The sequence below is a fragment of the Struthio camelus genome, chromosome 10 (genome assembly GCF_040807025.1).
Source record: "Struthio camelus isolate bStrCam1 chromosome 10, bStrCam1.hap1, whole genome shotgun sequence".
Classification (NCBI taxonomy): domain Eukaryota; kingdom Metazoa; phylum Chordata; class Aves; order Struthioniformes; family Struthionidae; genus Struthio; species Struthio camelus.
In genome coordinates, this window is record NC_090951.1 from 3650273 (window position 1) to 3667359 (window position 17087).

General features: G+C 54.1%; 1 long non-coding RNA gene across 1 annotated transcript in view; it reads left to right on the forward strand.

The window, feature by feature from the left end:
* Positions 1 to 1389: 1389 nt before the first annotated feature.
* LOC138068449 (uncharacterized) overlaps positions 1390 to 17087 on the forward strand; it is a 41273-nt gene continuing 25575 nt past the window's right edge. The window contains exon 1 of the long non-coding RNA XR_011143263.1: positions 1390 to 3878. This is a non-coding gene — a long non-coding RNA (uncharacterized lncRNA). The remainder of the gene's footprint in view (positions 3879 to 17087) is intronic.

The window sequence follows — 17087 nt, forward strand, 5'->3', positions numbered from 1 at the left end:
ATGATGCGATTTTGAATTTTGGAGCAAGTAAGTTGTGTATTTCAGTAATACTGATCACCAGTGTCTTTGGTTCTTGATTTTGCTTCTGATGAACTTCAAAGGGAGCTGTGCCCCACTCAGCTCCTAGATCTTAGTCCTTTCTCCAGTGCAGTGAGCTAAGGAAAAAAACTGCTGGAGGATTGTGCCTGTGTGTGGGAGCTGCTGCAACGAATCTTGCACTCATTTCATGTATCTACTGCTTTCTGCTACAATGCTGACTGTTGCTGAGCCAAAGCGTAAGCTCAGCTGCCTTAAGAAAAACTCTAGCCTGTGTCTTGTGCTTGAGGCTGAGAGAGAGCAGATGGCAAGGACAGTCTCCGTTGCGCTCGAGAGCGATGCGTATGCACGAGCATGGAGGGGACTTTTGCTCTTTGCACTCGTCTGCAAGCCGAGCACTGCAAGAGACAGCTGGGCTGTGCCAAACAGATGCTTGCAGGATCATTTTGTTTGGACAGGGAGAGGTGTGTAGAGCTATTTCCATAACCCAGCTGGAGGGCAGAGGTCAGTATTTTCCTTTAAACAGCAGTCACCAGGCAGCCCTCTGCTGATCTGAATGTTGCACTGGGATCTGGCTGCAACCAGTGGTTGCATCTAGCTCTTAGCTTAAATGCTGCCTCCAGCTCAACAAAATGCAGTTGTAATCCAGTAATGATCTATTTGCTTTCCAAAGCCATAAAGAAAACAAACATTTCTTTGACACCAGATGCCTCGGTGCCCCCGAGCCAGGTCTCCATCCGGGCCACGCTGCAGGGGCAGACAAGAAAGCAGTGCCTGCAGCTGAAATCGGAGCAGGCATCACCCTCCTCTCTTCCTTCAAATGGTCACGGAGCCGCAGAGAGCAGATTTCCAGGCAGCTGCTGAGGTGTAGCCTCCTGCCTGACACTGACCCTGCTGATCAGAGCCTATATATTTCATCAGCTTTGGAGCCGCTTGCTAGTCCCTGTTGCTCCCTAAATGGGGAGGCCTTGCAGATCTGTCGGGCTGCTCCCAGCCGAAACCAGGCACTCTGCTAGGAGATGCTGATAGGAGGTGGAAAGCTACAGCCCGATAACACTTCCCTCCCTCTGGTAAATCCAGCCTGGGACTCGAAACCGCTTGAGGCCCCTGAAGAGGTTCCTACCAAAATCAGCGTTTCCCCATTTTTGCATGGTGTTGCTGTTATGGCGGAGCGGATGGCCCTTCAAAGCAGCGCTGCACCGCTCTGGCACGGGGCTGGGGCAGATATGGGGCGGGGGACGAGGTATGTGGAAGCGGCACGGTGGTTCTGAAACAAATGATTCCCTTGCCTGGATCTTTCTGTTCTGTATTTCTCTTGAGAAGAAACCACTTCTCCCTGAGATAAATCTGGCTCATGGACACATCCGCAGGTCACAAAAGGCAGTGTCTTTGCAGGTTGGTCTTCCCAGTGAGCACAGTTAGGAAATATAGAAAGGCATCACATCCAGGGAACGGTACTAAAACTCCACTCTACCAAAGAAAAGATTGAGTCTATTCCTATTTTTGGAGAGGGTCTCAGCACCTCTTTTGCAAAGATCTTGACTATCTACGATTTGCCAGTTTGCTTTGTTGCTTATACCCAAGTTCCTGCTCTGGGGTTTTCTCTGGCTGCTCCCAACTGCTCAACAGCACTGCAAGTGCCTATCCATACAGGGCTCCAGCAGCAGACGTGCTCCACCAAGAGATGCACAAAGCCTTGCAGCTCTATCTCCTGGCCACTTTAATGCAGTACTTTTCAGGTGGAGAAGAGAAAGGAAAGGACAACTTGTTTCCACTTCATGTGCTGAAGGAAAAAGTGGTGTGAAATGTTCCCTGGTGGTGCCCCCTGAGCAAGGGCAAGGAGAGCCTGGAGGAAGAAGTCTTGTGGTTATGCAGCTGGGAAAGATGGGCTGCCAAGCAGACGATCGAAAAGATGGCGGGAGTGAGGGATGAGGATGGATGGAGGGAAAGATTCACCACGGAGGCAACAAAGGAGAAGCTGGTGGAAGAAAGTCAACAGAGAAGGGTGAACATCTGCTATACCAAGGTCAGACAAATGTCCATCCAGCCGAGGTCCTGTGCCCAACATCAGGCAGTACAGGAGAGAGGAGAGAGAAAGCCTGGCAACTGCTGAATGAACCTTGCTGTGTCGAGCTTGAAAACCAGTGCTGAGGGACAGCCTGGCCCACAGGCTGTAGCTGGAACATGATGGGCAAAACCTCCACCGCAGCTTTTCTCAGCGGACTTATTTAATATCTTTCAGCCAGTTCATGGCTGCAGTCACCAACCACCACGAGCTTTCCAGGGCGATGGCCAAAAGGGGACTGTGTGGAGAAGGGAGGGCAGAAACGAGGCGAGTTATCCGTGTCAGGCAGGATGTGGCACCGGCTGCCCCCAGAAAGGGAGGAATTGCACAGATCGCTTCTGGTGTACTGAGAAAGGTTTGGGCGCGCAGCTCTGCCTTGGTTCCTCTTTCCTGGCTGCAGCGAGCGACGGTGTTGAGACTCCTTTTGAGAAGACGACACGAGGAGGGAGACCAGTGTCAGACCAAGCGGGGGGAAAAAATGAGCCTTTGGTGCCCGGGTGGCTATGGCTCTGCACTCAGGGTGGATGTGGGAAACTCTCGGTTTACAAGAGACTGGAAATTTTGGTATAATTATAACCTAGCCGTGGGTTGTGAGAAACCAAGGGGCTTTACAGGTTGCCGCGCTGGGCAGTCAAAGTCACGGTTTGCAACTCCCTCAGGAGAAACATCTCACCACAGCTCAGCCTTGGCGTGGAGTCAGGCAGAACTGATGAGAAAGGAGAGTGGAGACCACAGCCAGGTTTCAGAGCCCTCCCCATGGTGATGCTGGGAATGGCAACTGAATGCCTCCAGTGAAGTTGTCAGAAAACACCTGGAAACCTCTTTATCTGGCTGTGTGGCCTTCCTATTAGGAGGCTGCCTCCTCTAATGAAATTTATACCATGGTGGTGGCTCGGGGGGACCGGTATTCAAGAAGGACAACGGCTTGGGACATTTAGAAACAGTTCTAGAAGATGCGCTGTAGGGCTGCTTGAATGGAAGAGCCTGTCTCTCCTTGATGGAGACGACTGTCCCAAAAGCCTTGGCGGGTGAAGTTGAGTGTCATGCAGGAGGGTTTTCAGTAGCAGCCGGGCAGGTGTCCGTCTAGGCGGGTTGCTAGCACCCATCCTGTCCTGGAGCTCGTTATTCTGTGACTCGGAAACTGCCACGTTTCTGGGCCCTGCTCTCTGCAGGGCACCGAGTTTCAACATAGGGGCCCAATCCTGCAAGTCTGCAGCACTCCTCCCGAAGCTGGGAAGAGCCCTTGCCGCAGGGAACTTGCAGGTTTTGCCTTGTCTGTATTTGCAGTAAAGTGACAACATCGGTTACAGCTGCTGGAGGAAAGGAGATTCCTCTATTTGTGGCTCCATAGACCATCCTGTCTTTTCTGGTCCTCCTTCCTGCCTTAGGCTCTTGGGTAGTTCGAACACTTAAGCACAAAAGCTCAAAAACTGAGCATTTTACCCTGATTTTTATGAGAGTGATTTAATTTACTGTAGCTTATTTCTGAAATGAGACTGGTGGAGATGATCACTGCAGGCTACGGAGAGTTATGGAAGCCAGAATCAAACCCCAGTTCGGTAACTATTAAAATCTCGCTCTCAGGTTAAGGCTTACTTGCCGAAGGCTGAATCATCTGGGGCCAGGTTCCCGCGCGCTCGCACCGGTTATTGTCTTGCACAACCGTGATTTCATTCATCTCAGAACAGCCAAGTGTCACTCGCTGTGAGTCAGGGTGTCACGACCCAGTCCTTGAGATACCACATGCCTTATCACCTCTGAAGGACTAATAACGAAGGTAAGGATGGAATTATTGCTGGCGACATTAATATTTCACTCTGGTTTTGGGTGATGGTCACTGGCGGCTGCTGAATTCTTGCCAGGGAGGTGATCTGATGTTCATGGCAGGGCCAGATCTTAAAATGTGAGGAGGGGAGTTAACCGTAACACTTGTTTTCTCTTGCATTGATATGTTGGAAATACTCGCTTCCAGCCTGAGCAATCGGCTGGGCACAAAGCGATAATGCGGGGTTTCCGGGAATGGTGCCGTGTCAACGGCATGTGGATCCTCCTCATACCCGAAGCTAGTTCAGCCTTGACCCTAGTCGGAGCTGACTTTAGTACACCTCCGCTATTAGCTTCTTCCTGAGATTAGAAATGATATTTGTGAGGCAATTTTGCTCTCTCCTATTCCTTTCTTTTCTGCAATTTTAGCCCTTTTTCCCCCATTCCACCCAGCACTATTATTCTGTGGTGGAAGCGGGTGGACTATTATTCAGTGGTGGACTCCAGCGAGTTTGGGGGAGCAGAAAATGCTTGAGAGCAGCATTCGCAGCAGCTCTCCCGCGGTCTGTGCTCGCCGCGGCGGAGTGGCACGGCGGCTTTCGGCCGGCCCCGCCGTCTCGAGCGTTTATCGACTTTGCTCAGGATGAGTTTGGGACAGACCCGATTCTCCCCAAAATCAGCGCCAGCCCTTCCGTCGCACGCAGGGCCTTCCGAACATGCAGCTGTGGCTATTTCAGCCGGCTTCAAAATAGCCCTACTGGCTGTGAAAAACAAGCGTTTAGGCTTCAAAAATCCACAAAGCTATAAAAATCCCCAGCCCCTTCCCCGCGACAGAGAGCGAGCTGCTCTCGCTTTTATACACTGGTAAAACTTGGAGTTTCGCTGAAACAAACTGCGTAAACGCGTCATTGTTCTTCTGTAACCTGTGCCATTTTTGCAGCTATTTGCTGTGCACATTTGTTCTGGTCTCTCGGTGTATCAAATCTGGCATTTGCGGCTTGAGTTTTCCATATTTAGGTAAATATGAGCCGAGTCTTTCTGTAGCGGGACCCCAGTGAAAAAAGCACACGTGGCGCTCGGCTGACGGCGATGGCTCTGCTAGGGCTTTGGGAGGAAAGCTTTTCGCTCAGTTCCCGCTGAACTCCCCCCTGCCGCCCCGAGAAGCCACCTCCTCGCAGAAACAGCAAATCCCTGTGGCCTGTTCCATGCTTTTTTTTCCTTTGCTTTTTGGGCTTAAATCTGGATAAATTCTCTCCTGGTCTTTTGACCGTAACTTTTCGTGCTTTAGGACCCAATCTAATCTCAGTATCTCCTGCAGCTGACTAGCCCCCTTTGGGGTCGCTTGCTCTTTCGGCTGCTGTCTGCATGTTTTTCTGTTCTCCGGTCAATTCTTGTTTTGCCTGTGGTTTGCTCTGTTTTTTGCTATCAGGAGCCTCTTGGCATTGGAGCGTTTTGGAGACCCGCAGGCTAACGCTGTTTGCAGGCTCCATGCTGCACGGCACTGGCTTTTACTCTGCAACTCTGCCAGCCGCGCTGGCCTTCCCCTCCTCTGCCAAGACGCGCGGAGCCACAGCTCCTTTGCGGCCGCAGGAAGAGGCAACATCGCAGGGAAAAAAGCCAAGGGCAACAAAACCTGTCTGCTGAGGGTCAGGTCCATGCGAGGAGCAGGTTTAGTGAAGATTCACTGGGATTTTGCAATGAAATGGCTTAAGATGCGTGTGCACGCTTTTGCATTTCTCAGCTGCTGAGGTGCTGGCGTTTTCCCTAGGGCAGGGAATATCGGCCATGGTGTCTTGGGATTCAGTGCAGCAAGTTGTCCTATAGAATTGCACATCTCCACGCTTGGGAAGAGGCAGTATGTGCGGCCTCGTGCAGCTGAGCTGAACGAGGTATCACGGCTAGAATTTCAAACTGGGAATTTCACAAGCACGCCGTGGACTTAAAGAAAGGTTTCCATTTAAGAATAACTTTGGAAAATAAATAAATAAAAAGAAAAAAAAAAAGAGCTCTGTTGCACAAAACCCACACGCACAGAAAAGTAAAATTCACCAAATAAATTTTTATTCTATTCAGCTTCTAGTGGAAACTGAGTTCCTGTTCTGCTCTCTGAAGAGGCAGAATTAACTTTTCATGCTGGGACGAGTCCCATCCGTAGAGATATATTTCCTCTGATGATAAACCAAACCTTTGGTCTGAGTTTGGACTTCGGACTGTGTCAGGAAGTAATTCATATGCACTGCACTAATCTTACCAAGATTTCAACTATTTGGTGTCTTGTTTACTTTGAGGGGCACTGACGGGCAATGGAGAAAAGCAAATGCCATTATGTACTTTAAATGGCTCTATAATGCTGCGCATGAGACCACTTAAATTCCCTCCTGAATAAACTCTGAGGTTACTCCAAGCTCTCTGCAGTGCTATTCTGAGGCTGCGGGTGCCCTGCTTTAAAATCAGAATTTCCTTCCATGGGACCCATGCTTTCCCTGCTTGCGTTATTGTAAATAGCTTGCATCAGAAAAAGTGACTCAATGAAACTTTGCGACTGCTGGTAAAGAGCGATCCCGTGCTGGCAGAGCCCGAGGCCTCATTTACATTCTCGCAGACCGAGAAGTCAAGTGTGAGCCCTCTTCCTGTCAGGGCTCAGGTCGACCTGAAACTCGTGTTTGCTTCACGTTTCGCAGGGGCTGGCAGTGCGGATGAGGCTTCAGAGGGCAAAAGCCAGGCGGTCCGGCGAGCGCTGATGCCGCCCAAGTGGGTTCTCCGGCGTCTAGTAGTAGGGTTGGGCATGTGCTCCAGCCTCTCCTCCAGAGGGGTCACCTCAGCTGATCCCCCTCCGTTGCTTTGCAGCCTATTTTCATGCAGCTTGTAGGAATTTATGACTTCCGATACCGCTGCCCTGCTGTCAAATTTGGCTGAGGCTGGCCGGCAGCTTCCAACGGCACGGCGGGGAAGAGCTGAGGCACTGGGACAGCTGGACGGGTTGGATGCACAGATAGCATGATCGCATGCGTCTCTGCATTTCAGGAAACCGTGCAAAGAAACAGCTCCCCTTTTCTTTCCTGACGCTGTCGCTAAGCCCAGCGCCGACGCTTTTGGCACATACCTGCCCTGCTGCTTTTTGGGGCTGCCGGGGCCCTGGCGCTGCGCGGTGACACGGGGCGAGCTGCGCTCGAAGCCGGGCACCCAGGTGTCACATGGCATGACGGTGAGGGATAGCCGGCTTTTTTTGACATCGGGGTTATAATGCACAGGCTGGCTGTGAAAACCCTTCGCAAGGGGGTCTGTGGGTTCCAGGGGGACCCATGTTTCAGGAGAGCATTGCAGCTCGCTCCATGCTGTTGCACACAGCGGGGAGCTTAGCAAAACTTTCATATTTAACCCTGACACAAAGCTACATAAAATTCAGGAGATTAAGGCTAGGTTTTTGCAGCCATCCTGCCCTGAGGGCTGAATTGCTCAGCAGCAAGGGGCAAAACCGCAGCTAAGGAGGAAATCCAGGATGTACAGCCCCATTGCTCTGCCTGTGCAGAACGCTCCAGTTTTTGGTGAGACGGGAAGCAAATGCCGTCTCAGCAAGGGAAGCCCGCGCGGTGTTGCCTCCAGGACAGGCTGTGCCATCAGACGCCCATGAACGTGGCCCACGGGTCTGGTCGGTCTTGGCAGTTAGGAAACCCGGACGTTCCCACGCGCTCCTGTGGAGCAGGGAAATTTGCTTTGCGTTCATTGGTGCAAGCTGGACGTTTTCTACCTGCAAAAAACTGACCCCTGAGCACACTTTCGCTGCATTTGAAATTCGGAATGACAGTTGCGGATAGCTTTCTGAACCGATTTCTCTCCAATTTAGCAATTTTCAAAACCAGCCCTCCCCTCCCAAACAAAACTCAAAAACGTGGTTTGCCCCAACTTGACCTGTTCTAGGTTGAATCTTGTCTTTTGGCTTCAAAGAAAGAAAACTCCGTTGGTCACTGGAGCTGTTTTGTCAGCTGCTCGTGGGTGCGTGGACCTCCTTGGCTAGCGGCTCAAGGCAAGAGGGAGAGCGACAGGGATGGGCAACGAGCAGAGGGAGAAAACCAGCTTGGAGGCGAATCCAGGCCTGCGGGGTTTGCAAAATCGCTGGAAATCTCACCAGGCCAGGCGGCGGCTCATGAGATTTCTGATACTTCCTACTTCTGGCTGGGGCCAGAAATACCGCAAGAACAACGCTGCATCATCACTCTCGGCCTTGGCCAGCGCTTCCCACAGCCCGGGACCGAGCCGCCTCGCCGGTGTGCCTCCGGCCACCGATTTTCTCGCGCTGGGTGAAATCTCGCGGCGCTGCGCACCGTCCGGCGCAGGCAGCGTTTGGCTCGACCTGCGAGAGCCGTGCGCTGAAAGGGGATGTATTTTTGGTCAAGAAATCAAATGACTTATTGGTGGAGCCAAATAACTCTTTGGGGAGCATGTGCGTGGGGCTGCAAGGCGCCGGTGCAGACTGTGCCCTCTTGCAGCACCTCAGCTGGCGCTCCCAGTCGGCCCCGGTGCGGTGGGTGCAAGGTGAAATCGCGCTCCCAGGCTCCCGGATGCGCTGGGACGAAGCGCTGCGGGGCCGGTGCCGTTTTGCAATCCCGCTGTGCACATTTGGGCTCGCTCCTTACCCTTTCCGCCCTCCGGCCGGGTTCGCTGTACAGAGGAAGCTCCTTTGGAGCCTCGACAAACAGACAGGAAACCGAGTCTCCCCCTGCGCGTACACATTGTCTGCCCTGGGCTAATTTTGAACAGCAAAAAAACCCCATCTTATTTATTTCTTTTATTTAGAAATCCTGAGCGTTTTGCTTTGCAGGCGTCCGTGCAGCCGGGTCGGGTTGGGAAGTGCCCGGGAGCGGGCGGGAGGAGGGAGCCGCCGCTGCAGCGGGCAGTGGAGCGGCACGGCCACGGTGGCCGGAGCAGGCTCAGACACCCCATGACAGGTCATGGGATGTCATTGGGAAAAGCCTGGGTTGCCCGGCACGAAAACAACCTGCGGGCCAGCGCTGGGGCCGGCCGTCATGCCTATAGCAGAGCGGGGCGCGTGCCCACGCTCCGGATACGCTTGGGCTAACCAGCAGCAAGGACACACGCAAAGCCGGGTGCAGCGGGGAGGTCCCTGGAGGAACATCCCCTCCCTGGGATGCCGGGGCTCCGGCACGGTGGAAATCCCCCGGTCTAGCACGAACGCGGGAAGATGGAGCCGGAAAGTGGTCCCAGGCTGCAGCACAGGCGATGCCAGGTGGAAAACCGTGCTGGCCGCTCCACGTGCACGGCGGGGCTCGGGCGGCAGGGAAGCGTGCCGCGTTGGGTGCCCGCGGGTGGCCGGCCGCAAGGAGCTACGGCGAGACGTTCTGGGAAGTCAGAGACTCCTTGGGAGCTGGGCTTTTTTTGTTTTTTGTTTTTCGGTGCACCGGTGGGTATTTCCAGGGCAAGGTAGTGTGATGCCGGCAGGCAGAGATTAGTCATCGCGCCAGAGTGTAAAAAGTGAAAACGCGAAGTCGAAAGCTACAAAACCTGAGGCAACTTCCCAAATCCCATCCGAAAAGCAGCAAAAGTCACCTAAAGAGGCACAAAAAAAGTAAAAGTTCCAGTGCTGTGTTTTGTTATTGTTTTTTTTTTTGGTAAGAAACGCCATGCTTTCTTCTGAGAAAGGGGAAGCGGAGGGGCCATGGCTCCGTCGGGCTTTGTGCTCGCTGCATGCTCCCCGGCGCCGTCCCTGCCATGGGGGACCGGGACCCGGGCGAGCCGGCAATGCTGCGGTTTCCCGCAGGAGGAGAAACCTTCCCTTTTCCCTAGCGTTTTCCCAGCTCGTGGCCGTGCACGCACAGACGTGGGCATGGGGCTGCTCCGTGGTTCACGGGCTCCAACTCAGCCATGCCCAAAAGCCCCACCGGCGATAGCAGCTTTTTGCCTTTATTTAACCCTCCCAGACCCCAGGATGGACGAGCCGCTTCCCCGTTTCCCTCCGTGCAGGGCAGAAAAGCCCCAGAGCCGCTGGCCGGCCTCGCTGCAGATGCGCAAACCACACACGGCCCGGTGCAGATGGACACGGCTAAAAATACTGCCCGGCCACAGGCGCCCCGCGGCGGCTTTGCATTCGCTTAGCCAGGGTCTGGCTTAGCCGAGCAGCTGGCGCCCAGAGGAAGGGTTAAAAATAGGGACACAGGACACTTTTCAGAAGATCCCCAAACATACGGTGATGCTCAGCCCGGGCTCAGGGGGAGCCGAGCACGTTGCAGGGCTCATTGTGACTCGCAGGGAGATGCGCAGGAGCCCCCCGGTCCTGCGCTGCAGAGGCACCGAGCTGCTCCCCCGCCGCGCAGCATCCCTCTCTTTTTTTTGGTGTTTTGTTTTCTCTCCTTCTGCCCTTTCCATCCAGGAACCACGAGCTGGCGGGGTGCCCTGAACACCAGCGGCACCGGGCACTTGGCAGTGAAGCATTTTGGAAAAAAAAAAAAAAAACCCAAAACAAAAAGCGCCAATATACAACACAGGAAATATTTGCTCACCGGGATGCTGCGACCCCAAACGCGGGGGAGCCCGCGCAGCCCCGGCGCCTGCCCCGTGCCCGGGGAAATCAGAGCTGTTATTTCAAACAGCAGCTTGTGATTTATCGCTGTAATCTCGACCGCAAGTTGAGCTGGCAGCAAGTTAGGGGAGCCGCGAGGAATAGGCTACGGGTTATCTATCTGTTTCTGCATCCTCTATGCTCTTGAGGTTTTTATTTCTTCAATATAAGAGCAAGGAAATAGGGGTTTCTGCTGAGTAAAGAGTACAAAGGAAAAAGAAGAAGAAAAAAAAAAGGCCTGGGATTTGTGCTGAAACAGCTCACGCTGGACAGTTTCTGTGCATACTAATTAAAAAAAAACAAAAAACCCCTCCTGAACTTTTGAACGCCAAGGTCAGGGCAGAAACCGGAGGCAGCGGCCCTTTGCCGGCGAAAGCGATGCCCCGAGAAGAGCACGGGGCCGCGGGCTGGGCCGCGAGCGGGGCGCTGGGGGGGCTTCTGCTCTTTCTGCCCCGCAGCGGCTCCCTGCATCAGTTTTATGGCTCTCGTCTTGCAACCCGCTGCAGTCGTTTTGGGAAGCGCAGCTTTGCCCCGCTCTTAATGAGTCTTTAAATCAAAGGCGCAGCTAAAGGGCTGCATTTGCCAAACCGTACGTTGCTTCACTGTCCCGAAAGCGCTCTGGGTACGCGTTTCGGAAGCTCAGAAAACGCCCGGGCAGAGCCGCAGCTCTGCCAATCCCAAACACTAACAGCCTGTGAGATAACAACATTCGGATCCTGATTACTTATCTTTTCTTCCGATTGCTGTTTAAAGCTTTAAACTTCATTTCCCCCAGTTTTTCCTTGCTTTAAGGACAGCTGGAAGCTAATTTTAAGCTAAACGGCAGCAAGATATGCACAATTCATGAGAGTCCAGGGTCTGGAAAGCTAATGAAAACCCCCAATTTCTTAACACTGAAGTCTGGTAGAGTCCTTTGCATCAGGTAGTCTCTGAGCTCCAGACACGTGCTGAAGAAACTCATCAGTTTTGAGCTTCTTATTCCTTGTCCTGGAGAAGAAAAGGATATTTTCCAGACTGGCTGCAGGCCGCGGAGTCTCTCCACCGTGTAGGAGTCAGACAGCATTTTAACCCACGCGGAGGAAATGACAAAGCAGTAACTCCTCTGCAAGGCGCTGGAATAGTTTTCATTAAAGAGAATCTTTGCAATAACCCAGCAGTTATTTTCCAAGCCAAAAAAAAAAAAAAAGCTTTTTCTTGGCCTTTCTGGTTTGCTAATCTACTTTGACATTTATTAACAATTATTTATTTCCTTCCCTTTGCCTGTTTATGGTGCAATTTTTCAACAAAATAGGCATTACTCAATAATAACCTCTGCAAAAAGGCAATTATGAAATGCGAAGCAGCGCGTTGCAGGGCCGGGCCGGTGCCCTTTCTCACAGAAGAAGCTTCGGTTATAGCTCAGGCGCCGCTCGCCCAGGCCGGCTCGGCGCCGGGAGGATGGAGCCGCTGCACGGTTTGCTTTGGGCTTGCTCTGAGATGTGGGCAAATCATTGCATGGCTTCCCCCCCCCCCCCCCATCCCGCACTCCTTTTTCAACTCTTGGAGGGTTTTGTCTGATAGGGATGTTTTTTTTCTCCTGTGTTAGAAAAATGCACCCTCTGGGTTTGGGAAATGAGCTGGCTCCAGCGCGCAGGGCAGCGGGTGGCTGGGGGCTGCACGGGAAGGGGCACGGGACGTTCCTGCAAAGGGTAGGGGGCTTGTCCCCTCTATCTGCAGCCTTTGCAAGGAGCCGCCAGTGCCTCGGATGTGGAGAAACACATATTTAGACAGGCCTGCTTTTGGCCTCTCTTTTTCTTTCTTCCCTTTGGGTTTGTTTCTGGGGAAGATCTGCAAGAAAACAGGATTCTTGTTCCTTAGTGAAAACGCTCCGAGCTCAAAGTCTCCCACGCGTTCCTGCAGAGCTGCAAGGTAGCGCAAACACGAAAACAAAAATATCAGCCTTTCAGTGCATCATTTTAGGACCGTTTCCTCATTTTGGCCCCCTCGGCGGGTGCGGGGAGAGCGGTGCCCTGGCCTCCCACCGGCCGGCCAGGCCCGCCGGGGCATCGCCGCTCCCGAGAGCCGCTTGCTTCGGCTCTGACAAACCGCAGCAGGGAAAAACAGGAAAAACACCTTGTGTTGGAGCAACGGAGCTAGAAAACAAAGCCCCTTTCTGCCGCGCGCCCTGTTTCGGCGCGCTGGGCTGGGAGAAGGGCGCCGAGGCCGTCCCGACCCCGCGCGGCCCCGAGCCCGGCGGCGGTGCGGGAAGCGGTGGCAGGAAGCAGGCTAGAGGAGAGCGAGGTGCCGCCGCGCACCGCTCGAAGGCGGGGGCCAGCCCGGGCCCCGTTCTGCTTCGCTGGAGCTGCTGCCTAAAATAAGCATCCTTGCTGCAGCCTTTCTGCAACCTCATTTTCATTTTCCGACCGGTTTCCGGGCCGGGAGCCGGCCGGGCGCACCCGATGATGCGCTTTCAGCGCTGCATGCCGCCGGCGGCTGTCGGGCACCGAGCGCTGCGCAGCCCCAAGCGCCGCTGTGTTTTCCCGTGTGTTTGCCCCCGGGCCGCGGCAGCCGGCCGGTCCGAGGACGAGGCGGAGGCGCCTGCCCGACCGCCCGCTTCCCACGCTTTGCTGGGATGGGCTGAAGCTGGTCTCGTTCCTATCATATCATATCACATCGCATCATATCATCACCTCACAGCACATCACATCGTACCCTATCCCATCAATTATGGCTGCCTGCGGCTCTGCCAGACCCGTAAAGCCCGGTGAGCGCGGACTTGCTGCTTGCTCAGCGATGCTAATTCGGCGCCCTGCCCGGTGGGAGGGTCTGCCTGCTCGTCCTGCTCCGGCGCCTGAACCGCTCCGTCGCAGGGCCGTCTACTCAGCAATGCTGCAAGATCCACTACGTCATAAAAACCCCTCTAAGTTATGATAAGCTCGTTAAATCATCTGAGCTCTAATAGGCAATATACATAAAACTCCCAGAGCTACTAAACCCTGCTCGAGACAAGATTAAGTTTGGCAATAACAAATCCAATGGAGCTGCATCTATTTACACGAACTATTAAGGCATAGAGACAGGCCACAATATATTTCTTTACGTATGCCATGAATTGCGTATTCCCCAGTGCCAAGCACAGCCAAACTGCTCCCTCTGCTTATATTCAATGTGCTGCTTCTGCAGTTCAAGGGACTGAAAACATTTCTCTTCATAATGGGATCTCAGGCTCCGTGGATCGTCTTAAATTCCCCCCAAAAACAGCTCTCTGGATCACGTGAAGTGCGAACGTCTGTACGGATGATCCCCTCCGAGAGCCTGGGAGTTAATTTACTGCTGCAGACTGTCCTCACCGCTCACCAAGGCGGCAGATGTCCTCATCTGCGTAGCTCCGAGAGAGCGCTAAAACAGCAATGGCTTGGTTAGAGTACGGATTTCTTTTCAGCCACTTGCTCTTAGCAGTCGCCACTGAAAAGCCTGCTTTCCTCCTTGCGCAAAACAACCACAACAGTAGGGTTTGCCAAAAAAAAAAAAAAAAAGAAAAAGATGAGTTTTTAAAGAAGCAAAGGCAGTCCCTGAAATTTGGACTTGCAAAGCCTTCTGAAAGAAGTGCGTGTGGATCATAGGGGAAAATATCTCGCTAGAAATAAAGACTGTGGCCCAGGAAGCGAGCGACGGAAATGCGTTTGCGTGTGAACAGGACGGGTCCGCAGCTCCGAACCGCTCGGCCGTAGGGGTGGATTAGGGCTGATTAATTGACTAAAAGCAGCACCACTGCCCCGAGGTCGCCCAGGGTCCGGCCGTAGCGCAGCTCCGATCACAGGCTCGGGCAGGGGCCGGTACTGAGTCATTGCGAAAATCACATGCTATGTTGTTAGAGGAAAAAAAAAAAAAAGAAAAAGAAAAGAAAAACAGCAGGTGGGATTTTCCAAAGTGCAAAGTGCTTTAGGAGCACAGCGGCACCTCCTTTGACTTGAGATACCCTGCGTTCACGCTCGCCATGCAGGCAGGATCTTCGAGCCCCCTTTTGCCAGCCTGGGAGCACCGGTCCGGGATGCTTTCCAGGGCAGCCGCGCGTTAATCCCTCCGGCTGGCTCCTGCTGGCCGGATCCTGCCTCCCCGGCGGGCCAAGCTGGGGCCACAGGCGGGGAGCCCTGCTGGAGAGCACCTCGCTCCTCGGAGAAAGTTGGAGGGCCGTGAAAAACCATGTCCCCAAAATCACCGCTGCTTGTTCACCATTAGGAGCGACAAAGGGCCAGGCAAAAAATAGGGCGGGCACCGGCGAAGAGGGGAAAGGGCCGGGCGAAGGAGCATCCCCACCGCCGCTCGCAGCCCTGTGGTCCCCAGCATCTCCTTTCTGCCATCCTACGCCCGCTCCGCTCCCCTCCGGCACCTCCGTGCCCTCCCCGGGATGCCCAGACAGTCCGCGGCTGCTCCGATGATAAACGTCCCAGCAGAGTCTCGGTATTATCCACCATCCGGTTTCTTATATAATCTAGTGAGTCGTTTGCTCTTTTGACTCAGCAGCTGCCCCCTTTGGCCAGGTTTGCACTGAGCTGTCACCAGGAGCAAACGGCTCCCTGCTGCGAATCGATGCAGCTAACTTAGAAACTAGGAGCTGGCAGGGAGAGTTAAAATCTCCCCTGGAGCAGGTGCACCTACGGCAGCTGGGTCCGTCTGCCATCATCCTAGCCATTCCCTGGCTTATTTAAGCTCCCCCCGAACTCCTTCACAAATCCTGCCTGCTCCTATTAACCTAAATCACTCGCTGTCGTCTGCTAAACGGGCAGAGGGAGATGGAGGAGTCGGGCTGATGCAGGGGCTGCGGCCCGCACATGGGAGGGATGACGTTGCATGTGTGCACATGTGTGTGCACACGTGTGCACGCACGCGCATGGGGCTCGCAGAGCGCCAGGGAAGGCGGCTGCACGAGCGTCGGGGCACAGCAGCTCCAAGCAGATCACCGCAGGGAGTATTTCTTATAGACCTTCCCCAACCAGCTGTGCTAATTTGCTGACCCATTTCAAAGGGAAGCCTCTCTTAGATCTGGCACCAGGTTTCCAGCTCTTTTTGTGCCAGTGGCAGTTCAGACTCTGGTTCCTCCTTGCAGTGTGTTCGAGGGATGCTCCCCGTGAAGGAGATCCCTTTTCTGCCCGCTCACGGGTTTGCACAGTCCCGGAGCAGGAGCCACCCCTGGGCACAGCCGTGGAGGTGGCTGGCATCTTTGCAGAGGAGCCTTTCGTATTTAGGAAGTTAAGGGGGTGCTCAGTTCCCTAAAGGGATGGACTGAGAGCGAGGACAATTGCAAATAGGGCAAAACCAGCCGATGGAGAGCTGCCGGGAGCGAGCAGCAGACTCACCTCACGGGCCCCGCGGCACTGGGGACCGCGGGGCGACGGCAGCCGAAGCTCCCTGCCCCGCCGCGGCTGAGCCCAGGTCACGCCGAGCCACATGATCCGCGGGGTCGGAGCAGCAACAACAACAGGAACAATCTGTGGGAGAGGAACTTAGGATGAGCCCAACTTCTCTAAAAGTATAAAAAGACCCCAGGGGCCACAAAGGCATCAACTGCACGCCCTGCCCTCCCTCCCGCCGCCGCGGCCGCCTCGCAGCCCTAACGGTTGGAGGACGGAGCCGTCCTGCCATTGTGCAACGCCGCTTCTGCGTGCTTGGCACCGGCTCGCCCCGCTGCTCGCCTTCCCTCGCAGAAAAGGAAACGCAACCGCACCGATGTGTGAAGGCCCCTTGCAAGAAAGCAAACGGCTCTGCTCGGCTGCTGCCCTGCCAGGGGCTTCGCACAACCGCGCTCGGGGTCACGCTCGCGCAAAAGGAGCGAGCGAGCCCCAGGAAAACGCCCTTAAAGAGCACCAGGGAAGGAAATTGCAAGCAGTCTCACTGCTTCCTCCCAAAGGATGCTCATGCAGCTTAGGACACGTTATGTCCACCTGCCGAAGCGTCAAACAGATGTTCAGCCTCTTGCCGGATAACCCACTCGCATTCAGGAAGTTTTCCTACAGCACATGCAGTTCCCCTGTGCAGAAATCAGCCAAGCGGTGCACCAGAAACACAGCAGCCAGGAAGGGCCAAATACTTTTACTTTGGAGGTGGAAAAGATTTTGCTCTGCCTCATGGTGGAGAGGGGAGGAAGGGAGACAGGGAGAGGAAAGCGGAAAGCGATAGCGCATCTGCGGATCTGGTGCAATAGCCACGACCGCTCACAAGAGCCTTTTAGGCTGCAGAAAAGAGGGATGGAAAATGTGCAGGGAAATGTATTTCTGCAGGGAAAAGCCCAATTCAAGTAGATGAATCACTCCATGGCTGCACACAGCTTCTTTGCTCCCTTAGCAAGATCTGCAATTTATTTATAACTCGGATCCGCTTTAGGTATTTCCTCTCCCCAGGTCACATCACAGTTACTCCACTGCTGGGACATTTTACATCTTCACTGAGTACCTGTCTCATGTAGAGGCAAGATGTGCTCAGCAGTCACTAACGAGAGCTGTCCTGAGGGGCGTGCAGGTGATTTGGGTCAGACACTGGCAATCCTGGAGGAGGCATCACCGCTGCCTCCTGCTGCCTTCAGAGCAGCTCTCTGCATTTGCCCCAAAGCCAGGCGTTTGGGCTATGCCTTTTGAAAGCCTACTTCTGAGTTGGGGAAACGCTGGCTGTGCA